General features: G+C 32.2%; 1 long non-coding RNA gene across 1 annotated transcript; it reads right to left on the minus strand.

Annotated features, from left to right (window-relative positions):
- Window positions 1–567: 567 nt before the first annotated feature.
- Window positions 568–10,036, minus strand: LOC130453708 (uncharacterized). Its single transcript, XR_008911220.1, has 3 exons — window positions 9,956–10,036; window positions 3,081–3,161; window positions 568–957 (listed from the first exon to the last, which is right to left on the minus strand). It is a non-coding gene; the product is annotated as an uncharacterized LOC130453708 (long non-coding RNA).
- Between the last annotated feature and the right edge of the window lie 4,537 nt (window positions 10,037–14,573).

Consider the following 14,573-nt stretch of genomic DNA (forward strand, 5'->3'; position numbering starts at 1 on the left):
ATTGATCTTTATCGAATAAAAAGTACAAAAAATAACCTAGGTTAGATATTAGTTTTCTAAGATAATGCCTCAATTTTATGTAGAGGTGATCCTCGATATTTGAAGGCTTTATGAGCAAAGTCTGGAAAATACTACCAAGACAATGAGGCTTCTTGTAGAGTCTCATTAATGAATTGTACTTATATGTTTATGACTTCGCCACATTCAGGGATAAGAGGATCATTACTGAAGAACTAATAGGAAATGAATAATTGGGCCAGAGGAACTCTAAAGACCATAACTAAAGCTATGTTTAGCGAGAATTCAAATTCTCAGTAGGAGAAACAATCACAGCAGTGAAATTCTGGAATAGGATGAAGTGTTGAATAAAACAGGAAGAATAACAAGATCCAGGATTTCCTCAATATAGGGAAATTCTAGGTGAGGAATCCTTATCTCGCAATGCAGTTTGAATTTTATCACTTCAAGTCTTATAAAATGGAATGTCATAACTTATCCCAGATTCATATGTGTCAGAGGAAGAAATAGAACCCACGTCTTCTATGACTTCAGTGTGACCTCTCTATTGATGATTCAACACCACCTCTCCTCCATATAAAATTATTAAAATTCTTGAATATGTTTTATAGTATAGACATTTCATGTCTTAAAATGAAAAAAGTCACACCCAACATTCATTTATGCATTAGAAAACCAAGTTTCCAAATGAATTTTCCTTTATTAATATAAGCATAGCATATTCCATGCATTTAAACTTCTCTCCTATTTAATACTCTCACTCGTCTATAACACAGAGTCTGGACGCACTCTCCTTTTCTCTCTCTGTTTGCACATATCTGCAGCATTTCCTACGTGGATAGTCACAGTAGCCAAATAGTATATTTGGTCTTGGACAAATATAGGAACAACGGCCACCCCCCAATTCACATTGAGCATCAACTGCAGGTTTCCCCATCCCTGTGGAAAGAAGAACATGAATGTTTCAGAATATTTATTTACAGCCACAGAGAAGTTACACTGTACTCTGAAACGGAATTGAGAGAATTTAGCCATAAGCCTTAGATTTTTTAATTTGATTTTTTTAACTTTTAAGACTTTTTTCAGTTACATGTAGAAAGTTTGACAATTGCTATTCAGATTCTCTCTCTCCCAGACTTCCCACCTCCAAAAGGCAATAAATTGTCTAATATACGTTATAACATTGCTGTCATGCAATACATATCTTCCTTATTCCATGAAAGAAGACACATATCACACAAACAATTTTTAAAAAGCTCATGAACACAATTAAGTGCAAAATGTCATATTTGATCCGCAATCAAACACCAACATTTCTTTTATTGGTTATAGATCATCCTAGGTCCTTTGGGGATAATCTTGGAACCATGCTTTCCTGATAATATTTCAGTACTGTGAAGTTGATCACCATAAAATATTTCTGTTATCATATATAATGTTTTCCTTGTCCCTTTCACTTCATTTTGCATCAGTGCATAAAACTATTTCCAGCTTTTTTTTTTAACTTATCCTGTTCATCACTTTTGGTAGAGATAGGTCCTTTTCCCTGATCTCTGATATCTTTACAATATAGACCCACAGTGCACGTAATTCTATGGTCCTTTGAGCTGGGTTCCATGTTGCTCTCTAGAATGGTTGTATCAGTTCACAGTTCCTTCACTAGTGTATCAGTAATCCAGTTTTTCTACATCTCCTCCAACATTTATTGGTTTCCTTTTTGGTCATGTTAATCATAACTATGGGAGGTGAGATATGATATCTCAGCATTGTTTTAATTTGCATTTTTAATCAATATTGATTTGGAGCATTTTTTCTTATGACTATAGATAGCTTTAATTTCTTTATCTCAGAAGTGCCTATTCATATTTCTTAACTATATGTCAATTGGAGAATAAATTGCATCCTTATAAATTTCAGTTATTTTTCTATATGTTTGAGAAATGGGACATTTGTCAGAGACATTTACTGTACTTTCACCACACCTAATTTGTTATTTCCCTTCTAATATTGGTTGCACTGTTTTTTTTTCTGCTTTTTTTAAATTTAATGTAATCAAAACTACTTATTCAATTTTTGGAATATTCTCCATTTCTTGTTTGGTTATAAAATATTCCCTTATTCATAAATCTGACCAGTAAATTCTTCTGTGTTAAGCTAATTAATTTATGATACCACCTTTATTTCTAGATTAAATATCACTTTTGACTTTATTTTATTATATTGTCTGAGATGTTTGTGGATGCCTAATTTCTGCCATATTGTTTTCTAGCTTTTACAGCAGTTTTTGTAAAATGGTGATTTCTTCTCCAAAAAGCTTGGATCATTGCGTTTATCAAATAATGGGTTACTATTATCATTAACTGTTGTGAGTTAATTATATAAACTACTCTCTTCCTTAGGTAATACAAGAATATTTTGATAATTGCCCCTTTATAATATAGTTTGAGATCTGTTTTCAATGGGCCGATCCAATCTCTCTATGAAAATAGAACATAATAGGAAGGTATTTCTGAATGTATTCTTTCTAACTTGCATTCAGATCTCTTACTTGATACTTTCAGTATAACCTCAGGAGAGGCACATAAACTTTCTGACTTCAATTTTTTTCCCCATCTTTGAAATGAAGGAGTTTTTACTAGAAGATATTTTAGCTTCCTTCCAATTAGGAGCTAATGCTGTCATTCTTTGTGTGATGCTTACGGCATAATAGAAATGTCCTAATCTTCCCTGTTCTGACTTCCCATGGTTTTTAAGAATTCATTTAAATAAGGAGTGACCTCCCATTGGTTCAAAGTCTCTTATTCTTCTTGCTTTTCTTCCTTCTGACTAAAAAAAGTGCCTCTATTATGCTCCTAAATGAATACTATTCTAATAAGCTCCTTGGACTCAATAAAAGCATATTTTCCCTTGCTGTTCTTTAGGCAGGTCCCAGGAATAAGTTCAATTGTCTTTAGTTACAAGCAATGTAGGAGAGGGCTGACTGAATTAATTGGAATATATATTGGGAGATATATTGGGATATATATATCCCAAACCTTTTCATTTCTCATTCTGAATCTTACCTTTGACAGCATAGGGAAATACCAAAAAAAGCACCATATACATCAGGTAGAGAGTCCTCATGGTCAGTGACAACCTAGAACCTTAGAATCATAGAAGACATGAAGGGAGGACAACCTAGCAGAAGATAGGATAAAATACAAATAAGACAAAAACAGACTAGGAAATACCCTATTTACCTTGGTTCAGCTAATAACACCTCTTTTTTTAAAACCCTTACCTTCTGTGTTGGAGTCAATACTGTGTATTGGCACCAAGGCAGAAGAGGTAAGGGCTAAGAAATGGGGGTCAAGTGACTTGCCCAGGGTCACATACTGGGAAGTATCTGAGGGCAGATTTGAACCTAGGACCTTACATTTCTAAGTCTGGCTTTCAATCCACTGAGCTACACAGCTGCCCCTAAATAATGTCACCTCTTAAATGTCTGAAACTGTCTAAACCCAGGTCTTCATGGCTTCAGTGTGGCCCCTCTAACAACACTGCCTCTCCTCCATACAAAATTGTTAAATCTCCTGAATATATTTTATCATATAGATATTTCATCTCTTCAAATTACAAAAAAATTACACCCAAGATTTATTTTTTACTTAGAAAACCAAGTTTCCAAATAGATTTTCCTTTATTTGAACTAGCATAACATCTTCCATTTATTTTAACTTCTCCCCCTTTTTATACACTCATTCTTCCATATTACAGACTCTGGATGTACTGTTCTTTCATGTTTGTTTTTGCTAATGTATGCAGCTTTGTTTCTTTGGGGTTTTTTGACTCTTTTGACTCTGACAGAAACCAGAAGCTTTGTATTATCTTGGACAATGATAAAAACAATGGCCACCCCCTAACCAACATTGCAACATATTTTGGATATCCTCCAACTCTATGGAAAGGATCACATGAATATTTCAGAATTTTTGTTTATAGTCACAGAAAACTTATGGTATATTATGATACAGAATTGAGAGAATTTAGCCCTAAACATTGCATTCAATAATTTGATTTTTTAACTTTAAAAATTTTATGGAGGAAATAGATAGCAAGACCATATTAGTGGGGAACCTCCATTCCCCTCCAGAACTAGATAAATTTAACAAAAAATAAATAAATAAGACCAAATGGAAGTGAATGAAATGTTAGGAAAATTAGAATGAATAGAAATATGAAGAAAATTGAACAGAGATAAAAAAGAATATACCTTCTTCTCAGAAATACATGATACAAGCACAAAATCAACCATATACTAGTTTATAACAACAATTCAAACAAATGCAGAAAAGCAAAAATAATAAATGCAACTTTTTCAGGTTGTAATGTAATAAAAAATTATAATAAACAAAGGTGTATGGAAAGGCAAATTTAAAATTAATGGGAAATGAAAAAATCTAATTTTATAAAACTAGTTGGGTCAAAACAGAAATCATAGGAAGAATTAGAGACTTCATTAAAGAGAATGACACTGAGGACACTACATATAAAAATCTATGGGATACAGTCAAAACAGTATTCAGAGGAAAATTTATATCACTGAGTCCCTATATGAACAAAATGGAGAGAGTAGAGATCAATTAATGCAGTTTAGAACTTAAAAAATTAGAAAAAGAACAAATGAAAAATCCCCAGATAAAAGTAAATTGTAAATCCTAAAAATTAAAGGAGAAAATAAAAGTAAAAGAACTATGGAAATATTAAATAAGACTATAATGTGGTTCATGCTTTGAAAAAACAAATGAAATAAATAAAGTACTGGTTAATCTGATAAAAAAGAAAGAAGAGAAAAACATTAGCCATATCAAAGAGGAAAAGGGTGATTTTATCTCTAATAAAGAGGAAATTAAGTATTCATTAAGAACCCCTTTGGACAATTATATGGCAATAAATATAATAATCTAGGGGAAATCGGTGAATATTTATAAAAAAAATAAATTGCCTAGATTAACAAAAGAGGAAATAGAATGCTTAAATCATCCCATCTTAGAGAAAGAAATTAAACAAGTCACCAAGGAACTTCCTAGGATAAAATTCCCATGGACAGATGAATTACAAGTGAATTCTATTAAACATCTAAAGAATAACTAATAACAACACTACACAAAGTATTTCACAAAATAAGCAAAGAAGGAATCTTAACAAATTCTTTTTAGGACACAAATATTTTACTGTTTCCAAATCCAGGCAGGACAAAAATAGAGAAAGAAAAATACAGAATAATTTCTTAATGAACATAAAAGCAAAAATCTTAAATAAAATGCTAAGAAAAAGACTACAGCAAATTATCACAAAAATTATCCACTATGACCAGGTTGTATTTATACCAAGAATGCAAGGATGGTTTAATAATAGGAAAACTATCCATGTAATTAACTATATCAATAATCAAATCACCACTAATCACACAATTATGACAATAGATGCAGAAAAAACCTTAGACAAAATACAACACATATTTATAATAAAAAATACTAAAAAGGATAGGAATAAAAGGGGCTTTCCTCAAAAAAAAATATGTAGTACCTATCTAACACCACTAGAAAGTACCACCTACAATGGGAACAATTCAGAAGCCTTCCCAATGAGATCAGGCATGAAGCAAGGATGCCTATAATCACCTCTATTATTTAACATTGAACTAGGAAGCCTATTGGTAGCAATTAGAGGAAAAAAGAAATTGAATATTTAGGAATCTCTCTACCATGACAAACAGGAATTATATGAGCACAAAGAAAAAGCACTTGTCACACAATTAAAATTGTATCTAAATAATTGGAAAAGCATTAATTGCACATGAATAGAAAGAACTAATAAAATAAAAATGATAACTCTACACAAATTATTTAAATTATTCAGTGCCATACTTATCAAACTACCAAAAATTTCTTTCAAGAGAATTAGAAAAACTTATAAAAGTTCATCAGGAACAACAAATGATGAAAAATATCAAGGGAAATAATGAAAAAAAAATGTGAAGGCTTGGGATCTAATAGTACCAGGTATTAAATTGTACTATAAAGCAGTGGTAATCAAAATAATATGGTACTGGCTAAGAGACAAAAGAGTGAATCAATAGAATACACTAGTCGTAAATGACCTCAGGAAGTTAGTGTTCAATAAGTCCACCCATCCTGGATTGTAGGACAAGAACTCACTATTTGAAAAAACTATTGGGAAATTTGCAAAACAGTATGGAACAAATCAGGTTTAGATTAAGACCTCACACCCTATTCCATGATAAATTCAAAACAGGTAAATGACTTAAATATAAGGAATGCAATCATGAATAAATTAGGTGACCAGAATAGTATACCTGTCAGATCTGTAGGCTCTTAGACCAAGCAAGAGACAGAGAAAATTCCAGAATGTAAAAATGAATGATTTTGATTACATCAAATTAAAAAGTATTTGTATAAAAAAAACCAATGTAATCAAAATTAGAAGAAAAGCAACAAATTTGGGAAAGAAATCTTTGTAACAAAACCCTGACAAAGGTTTAATTTCCCAAATATGTAAGGAACTATGTAAAAATTTATAAAAAAAAAATAAGCCATTGCCCAATTGACAAATGTTCAAGGGATATGAATAGGCAATTCTCAAATGGAAAAATCAAAACTAGCTATAAGGAATTGAAAAAGCTTTCTAAATCCCTCCTGATTAGAGAAATGCAAATACAAACAACTCTGAGGTACCACCTCAAACCAACCTGACTAGCTAATATGACAGCAAGGACCATAAAAATTGTTGGAGGGGATGTGGCACAATTGGGACACTAATGCATTGCTGGTGAGTTGTGATTTAATCCAGTCATTCTGGAGGGCAATTTGGAATTATGTGCAAAGGGCTTTTAAAGACAGCCTGTCCTTTGATCCAGCCATACCATTGCTGGGTTTGTTGCCAAAAAATATAATGAGGAAAAATACTTTTACAAAAATATTTAGAGCTCCTCTCTTTGTGGTGGCAAAAATTTTGAAAATGAGGGGTTGCCCTTCAATTCAGGAATGGCTGAAAAATTTGTGGTATCTGATGATAAGGGAATACTATTGTGCTGAAAGGAATTATGTACTTGAGGAATTCCCAGTAAACTTGAAAGACCTCCAGGAATTGATGCAGAGAGAAAGAAGCAGAACCAGAACATTGTACACAAAGACTGATATTGGCACAATCAAATGTAAGAGACTTTTCTGCTAGAAGCAATGCAATGATCCAGGACAATCCAGAGAAATTCATCAAAAGAATACTATCAACGTATAGAGAAGAACTGTAGAAATACAGAAGAGAAACAAATGACCTATCACTTATTTGTATGGTCATACAATTGGGATATTGGTGTTAAAAGATTACTCTACTACAAATATTAATAGTATGTAAACTTGGAGATGGAGAATAACTGCTATATATGAAAATACATGTATTAATAGTCATTTGCAGATTTTTTTTTTAAATCTTGCATTGATGTTGCCAAATTTTGTACTTTTCCCTATGCCTTTTTCGTACCTTATTTAGCTACCAACCTCTCCAAAAGTTTTGCTCTTTTGGTACATTTTAATATGAAGTTGACCCAGGGAATTTGAGACATTTGCATCTACATTCATTAATTAAATTGGTCTATAGTTTTTTTTTTCTGTTTGTCTATTTTGGATTTAGGTTATCGGTACTGGAGTTTTCTTGGACTCCATCTTTACCTATTTTCCAATAATTTATATAAGATTGGAGTTAGTGGATCTTGAACACCAGGTCCTGGTGGATTTTATGGCCTGTTCAATTTATTTTTCTGAGATAGGTTGATATTAATTTTATATCTTCTCCCCTCTTAGTCTAAGCAGTTTATATTTTTGTAGTCATTCTTCCATCATGCTTTCATTAAAATTGTTGACATGTGCTTTGGCAGAATCGTTCTGAATAACTGCTTTGATTTCATATTGATTAGTGGTATATTCACCCTTTTTATTCTTGATGTTAGCGATGTCTTCTCTTTTTAAAGCCATATTAATCAATAATTTATCTATTTTCTGGATTTTTCATTAAGCTAAATTCTTTTTTCTATTTATTAAAAATTCAATTAAATTTTTATTTTAAAAATTAAAAATTAAAAATTTCTATTTATTAAAAATAAAAATTTATTTAAATGTATTTAAAAATCATTTTCTATTTATTAATTAATTTAATATTATGATATAAATTGTATTAATCTCATATGTAGATTTTAGGATTACTTATTTGGTATTTTATTGGAGATTTCTGTTTCTTTTTTTCCTAGTTTGTTCATTGCAGACAATTCATTGCCCTCATCTTTATGTATGTTTATTGTAAGTATTTAAAGATTAAAAACTTATATCTAATTTCTGATTTCTTAGAAATCCGTATTTTGATATGTTTTGTCATTATTATCATTATATAGTTTAATAGCTTGTTCTTTAACTGACTCATTCTTGAAGATTAGATTACTTATTCTTCAATTGATAGTTAATCTGTGTTCCTATACTCCCTTATTAAACATGATTTATTGCATCATGATTTGAATTTGATAAATTCAGAATTTCTGCTTTTATGCATTTAACTAAACTTTTTTATTATCATAATTGTGATATTGAAATATTTATATTAACCTCCTTGACTGTATAGAGAGGGAAGTGAAAAGTATAATGAAGTCAAAGAAATTAATAGAGAAACAACAGAGGAAGATACCTGGAGTACATGGATATTAGAGAAATCATGGGAGTTATTTGGAGTTAGTTCATAAAAGTCATCAAAATTTTTTAAAAAATTGGTGATAGAGACATAACCACATAAAGAAGAGAAACTGAACCTAAAATAAGCAACTAAATGACAGTTTAGATAGCAAGAATAAAGGAAGACAAACTAAAAAACCAAATCCAGACAATATTATTTACTATATCTGTTCTTATGATCCACTCTTATAAATGGAGAAAAAGGTGACCATATTTGTTTTGTATCAATATTTTATCTAATTATAACTTACAATCTCATAAAATGACATATTAAAAGTATATATTAGCCAATGGAGGTCTTCAATTCAAATCCACTCAATAAATATTTTGATGCAACTATTTCTTCCAAGTCATTATGCAGTTTCCTCTTGTAGCCAAATATTATTATTTTATTTCAAAGTTATTAAATACATTGATAAGAAATTCCCTATACCTATAAAAGCAGAAATATTTTATGATTCTGTGTGATGTCTATAACAAGTTCCATGGCCAGAAGTCTTTCCATTATGAGTAGACTCAATGAGAATCTCTGAATTTAGCTAAGTTATTCCTCATGCATAAGACATACAATTAGTAGTCAAAGCCATCTCGTAATATCCAAGTAAATAGCTGTATGTAATATGTAGAATGGAATAATTTTAAAAGTTAGAAAAATAAAAAATATACATTTGTCTGAAGTTTTTTATATTGATTATTCATATTGATGATTTTAATTGATAAATTTTTGATAAGTTTATAGCTCACCAAGACTTGATACTATTTTTCTATATTTCTTAAATAAAAATGATAAAAAAAAATTTAAATGCTGAAAATGAGATCTGTCATAATGGAAAATCGTCTGGCTATTGTAATTGTTATGGGCATCACACAAAAAAAAAGATTTCTACTTTACAACTAAGGATCTTATAGAAGTGTATCAGGAACTAAGAGATAATTGACTTGACTAATGCCACCCAAATGTTTCAGTCAGAAGAAGCACTAAAACCCAGAGCTTCCAGACCCTGAGACTGACTCTCAGGCCATCATATTGCAGCTGTAACTATATTTCAGAATAAATGTGAAGGCCAGAAGAGAAATCATGGGAGGCATAGTATTTCTAATTCCAATAAATAATAATATTAATTCCAATTAATAACCAATAATGATTACCTATTCCTTACCAGAAATCCAGAAAATTCTGTCAACCAGATCAGAGGAGCTATAGTAAGCAGAACACCTAGTTCTCTATCTTTGGACACAACTAACATTCTCACAAGCACACACAGAGCACCAGGTTTATATTTTCAGAAGATGGAATCTTGGCAGAGAAACCTGTCAGCATAAAAACCCAAAAAGGTCTTAAAACAGTCTTTCTGAGCCAAGAAACCTAACTAAGTTTGAACCCAGGTGCAATGACTGAGTACTAAGTTTTTTACTAAAGAGACTGATCCAAAACAAAGACAGGAGTTGGCAAGATGACATGTGTTCTCCTCATAATGTATTTTGGTCTCTTATATGTGCTGATATTTGGTCACCATGTACCATGGCACCCTACCTTTCTGCTTAGCTGGGAAGGGTAAAGCCCCCCACTACTAGCATCCCAGATATTAGTTTATTTGATTAATATTTTAATAGGATAGTCAAAAGTTGGGCAAAGAGACAGATAAACAGCTCCCTTTGCATCTTCTGTCTGTACTGTTTGTGGGGCACTCTGGAAAATTATCTGGAGGAAAGGAACTGACCTCTCTTTCACCATTATCTCTTCTAGATCCCTCCCTTCAAAAGATATCTTATCAGTATTACTTCAGTACCACTCCCACCAAAATAATGTGTCACTTCAGCAAAAATTGCTACATTATTTTTATTTGCTGACTAAAGGATTGCATTGAGAAAAAGGCATTAGAGATCACTTATTAAAAACTTGTTATGACACAAATATGAAAAATTAAATCTAAAAAGAAGAAACAATTTATCCAAAGCTTCAGGTTTACTGGAATTATTACCTAAAGTTAGAGGTAAAGAATGTGATAGAAACAATACTTGTTTTAGTTAGAAGACAGCCCCTGTCATCATATCAAATAGTGTAAACTTGGCTTAAAGTGTGAATTTTATGATATTCTTAACTTACGATTAGGATTTGTTATTTAGTACTCCTCTACTGTATGAGGCATGAATGGTCTTGATCAGAGCTGAAAAAAGTAATATAACTCCATTGGGTTTCCAGAAAAGAGGGAGAAGACTTAGGATTCTGAATTCTCTTCATGTTCAGGAAAGGTGAAGAATTTGAAAACTAAAGTAATGGCTGGTAAACCTTTGATGATGTCCTGACTCCTAGGATATACATTAGAAATGTTGGGGAATTTCCCCTTGGTTGACACCTGCAACTGCCTCTTGGTTAAACTGAATTATCAGGATCCTAAAGAGAGGGATCATTCACCCTTCGAATCCTGTATTATAGAACCTCATATATACATGTTTGTTGGTTTCTTTATTTCAGTTTATATGATTAGGTCTCTTTAATTTTGCTAAATGTATTCATAATGGTACATATATTTGGCTGAATAGGACTAAAACTTTGGATACATGACATAGGGAGCTCCTTTCACATTAAGGAATAACAATTAAAAGTTTTAGCTTGAATTTGAAAAAGTATTAATTCTTCAATAATCTCTCTCTTTCACATTTTACATATAGTATATATTCGCATATATATGTATCTATGTATATGGCAAGCATAGTAGTTAGAATGTTGGGCTTAACACTAAAAAGTCTTATCTTCCTGAGTTCTAAGACCCTTATTAACTGTTTGACTTTAGGCAAATCTCTTAACCTTGTTTGCCTCAATTGCCACATCTATAAAATGAGGAGAAAACAAAAGCCGTGAACCACTTCACTGTTTTTGCCAAGACAACCCAAATGGTGTTTCTAGGAATCAGAAATGAGTGAAGAAAGAAATATGTTTATATAAACACACACACACACACATTTTCCCTTATTTTCCACCTTCATTTTTCTAGATGATTAGTTCTATTAGGGAACAAGAGAGATAGTCACCTTATATGTGACACAGAAGACTGAAAAATAAAAATCCCATCAGATTGTTGGCTTTAGTTTATAACATCAGACTTGTTATTCTGACAATTCATGAGGGATCTCCTTGTCTGAAGGGATGACAAGTGGGTCTGATAGGTAAGAAGGAACCAAGAAGTCATTAAAAGACAAATGTGGTCACAAAACAATGGAATGAGTCACAGGGACACAGCATTTTCCTTGTCAATTGCCCTTGATAAAAACTAATCAGTCCATTAATAGAGGCATAACAGGAAATTATAGCTTCCTTGGAGTTCAAGGTAGATTGAAATTTCTTAGTCAATTCTTTTCCTAGTTGTACTCCCCAAAGATTATGACCTTTGTCATCCCACACAATACCGTGAACAAAGATAGTCTGCTCATACATAGCAATAAAAATCAAAGCCTGAAAGGAGTGACTTTTCTAAAGGAAATAGATGATTTCCCACAATGACTTTATGCGGCTGTACCTTTTGCATGGGATCACCACTCTTCCTCAAGGTCAGAGATTGTGACATTCATTCTCTGATCTCTTCCCCTTCATCAGACTTTTCATCTAAGCTCAGACGTTTGCTAGAGGGATCCTGTGGGCAAGGTTGGTCTGGATTGGATTCTGTGGCATTGTAAAGATAAGAAAGTAACCTAGAAATCATTGGGATACCCTTCTGAAATTACATGGCAGCAAATGTACTTTCCCTTCATTTTTGACTTTTTCACATATTGCCAATTATATTATAATCAGTTTGGGAATCCCAATTAGTGATATACTTCCCATTGAGACTCCATCTTACTCCAAAGTAAGTAGATCAAGAATTGCAGCACATATATTGGGCCTCAATATGTGAATCTCATATCCATGACAAGTAATATATTATTCTGTTCCAGGGTGAAGGGGAAGATGGAATTGTTCATTAAATGAGCTGCTGACAAGAGCAAATTAGTGTTGTCAGAATCAACATCAAAGATAATGGAGAGGCGAAATGCAGACTACAGTGGGACACATGATTAGAGAATGTAATATAGAAAAAGGATGCACAAAGGAGAAAGAGTCAGAGAGGCAAAATACAAGTAATCCATGGTAAATGGTATCTAAAAAAACCTAGTTTACCAGTAGTAACATGGTATCTAATAACCTTAGGTAGAGACTTTCAAGGAGGAGAGAATGACTAACAATGCCAATGGCTGATTGGAGGTCAAAGAATGAGGATTGAGAAAAGGCCACTGTATCTGACAACTAATAGATCAGTAGTATATTTGGAAGGAGAAATTTTGAGGGAAACTTAGAAGGTATATTATAAGGGAATGGGAGAAGAAAATGTAAATGATCCTTCAGTAGATTTTTTTAAAATTAATTTAGCTGCAAAGAAGAAGATGGTTGGTTAGGAAAGAAGGGTTAATTAAGGTTGTTTTTTTTAGGAATAAGATTATATATCTATTTTTGTAGGTAATGGGGAACAAAACAGGAGGCACAAAGATTGAAAATAAATTATAGCATTGGAATAACAAAGGAACGGTCTATTGGGGGAGATAGGATGGAACAGAATCAGGTGAACAGATAGAGGGATTAACTTGGTATGGAGTAAGACTATTTGATCAAATAGCAGAGAGGGACAGATACAGAAGGTACTTAAATTATGGGACATGAGGAAGAGAGCTCATAAAGTTTATGACAGAAGAGGCATGTTTCATAATTTTCTTTGTTGTTGTCCTTGGCATCAATCCATGATAAATAATTTAGAATTATGAGAATATTCTGTAGGTTCCAGACAAAAAGAGAAAAAAATTCAAAATGAGAACTTAAGAAGTTGAAGTAAAAAATAAATTTCCTACAAATTCATAATTAAAAAAAAACTTATCCAAGGAAAAAATGGGGTAGAAATGAAAGAAAACTATAATAGGGTTACAATAATTCACTCAGTTTAATTAGTATCTATCAATTATCAGAGTAAAGAGATAAAGTGATCTCTAATCTAAGCAGCCTAAAAAATACTGAATCTACAGATATTGGGCTTCCTTGCAATTTTGATTCTTTGGTTTTTGTCTTTCATATTCAAAGGGGACCAAAATGATATCACTGGTGATGTCTTTTGACTCACACATGAAGTAGATTGCAGTGAGGCAGAGTTAAACAAGGTTCACAGCCTCTCTCTTCCAGAGACATCAAATTATTGTAGCAAGAAAAAAAAAAAGTCAAGAAGACTGGTGATGGCTTTGGATGCAGTGGATGACCTTGATTTCTTTGATACATAATCAAGTTCTTAGTATTCCACAGAGCCAACTTCATGGCCATTTCAACAAAATGGCACTAAAAAGAATAATGAGTTTGGGTAGGATGGTCATTTTTATTATATTGGCTCGTCCTATCCATGAGCAGTTAATGTTTTTCCAATTGCTCAAGTCTAGTTTTAGTTGTGTGGAGAGTGTTCTGTAGTTGTGTTCATATAGTTCCTGTGTTTGTCTCGGGAGGTAGATTCCTAGGTATTTTATTTTGTCTAAGGTGATTTTGAATGGGATTTCTCTTTCTAGTTTTTGCTGCTGAGCTATGTTGGAGATGTATAGAAATGCTGATAACTTATGCGGGTTTAGTTTGTATCCTTCAACTTTGCTAAAGTTGTTCATTATGTCAAATAGCTTTTTGGTTGAATCTCTAGGATTCTTTAAGTAGACTGTCATGACATTTAATTTCTTAAAATGAATAAAAATCACACCCAAGATTTATTTCTGCCTTAG

The sequence above is a fragment of the Monodelphis domestica genome, chromosome 1 (assembly GCF_027887165.1).
Source record: "Monodelphis domestica isolate mMonDom1 chromosome 1, mMonDom1.pri, whole genome shotgun sequence".
In the NCBI taxonomy this organism is placed as follows: domain Eukaryota; kingdom Metazoa; phylum Chordata; class Mammalia; order Didelphimorphia; family Didelphidae; genus Monodelphis; species Monodelphis domestica.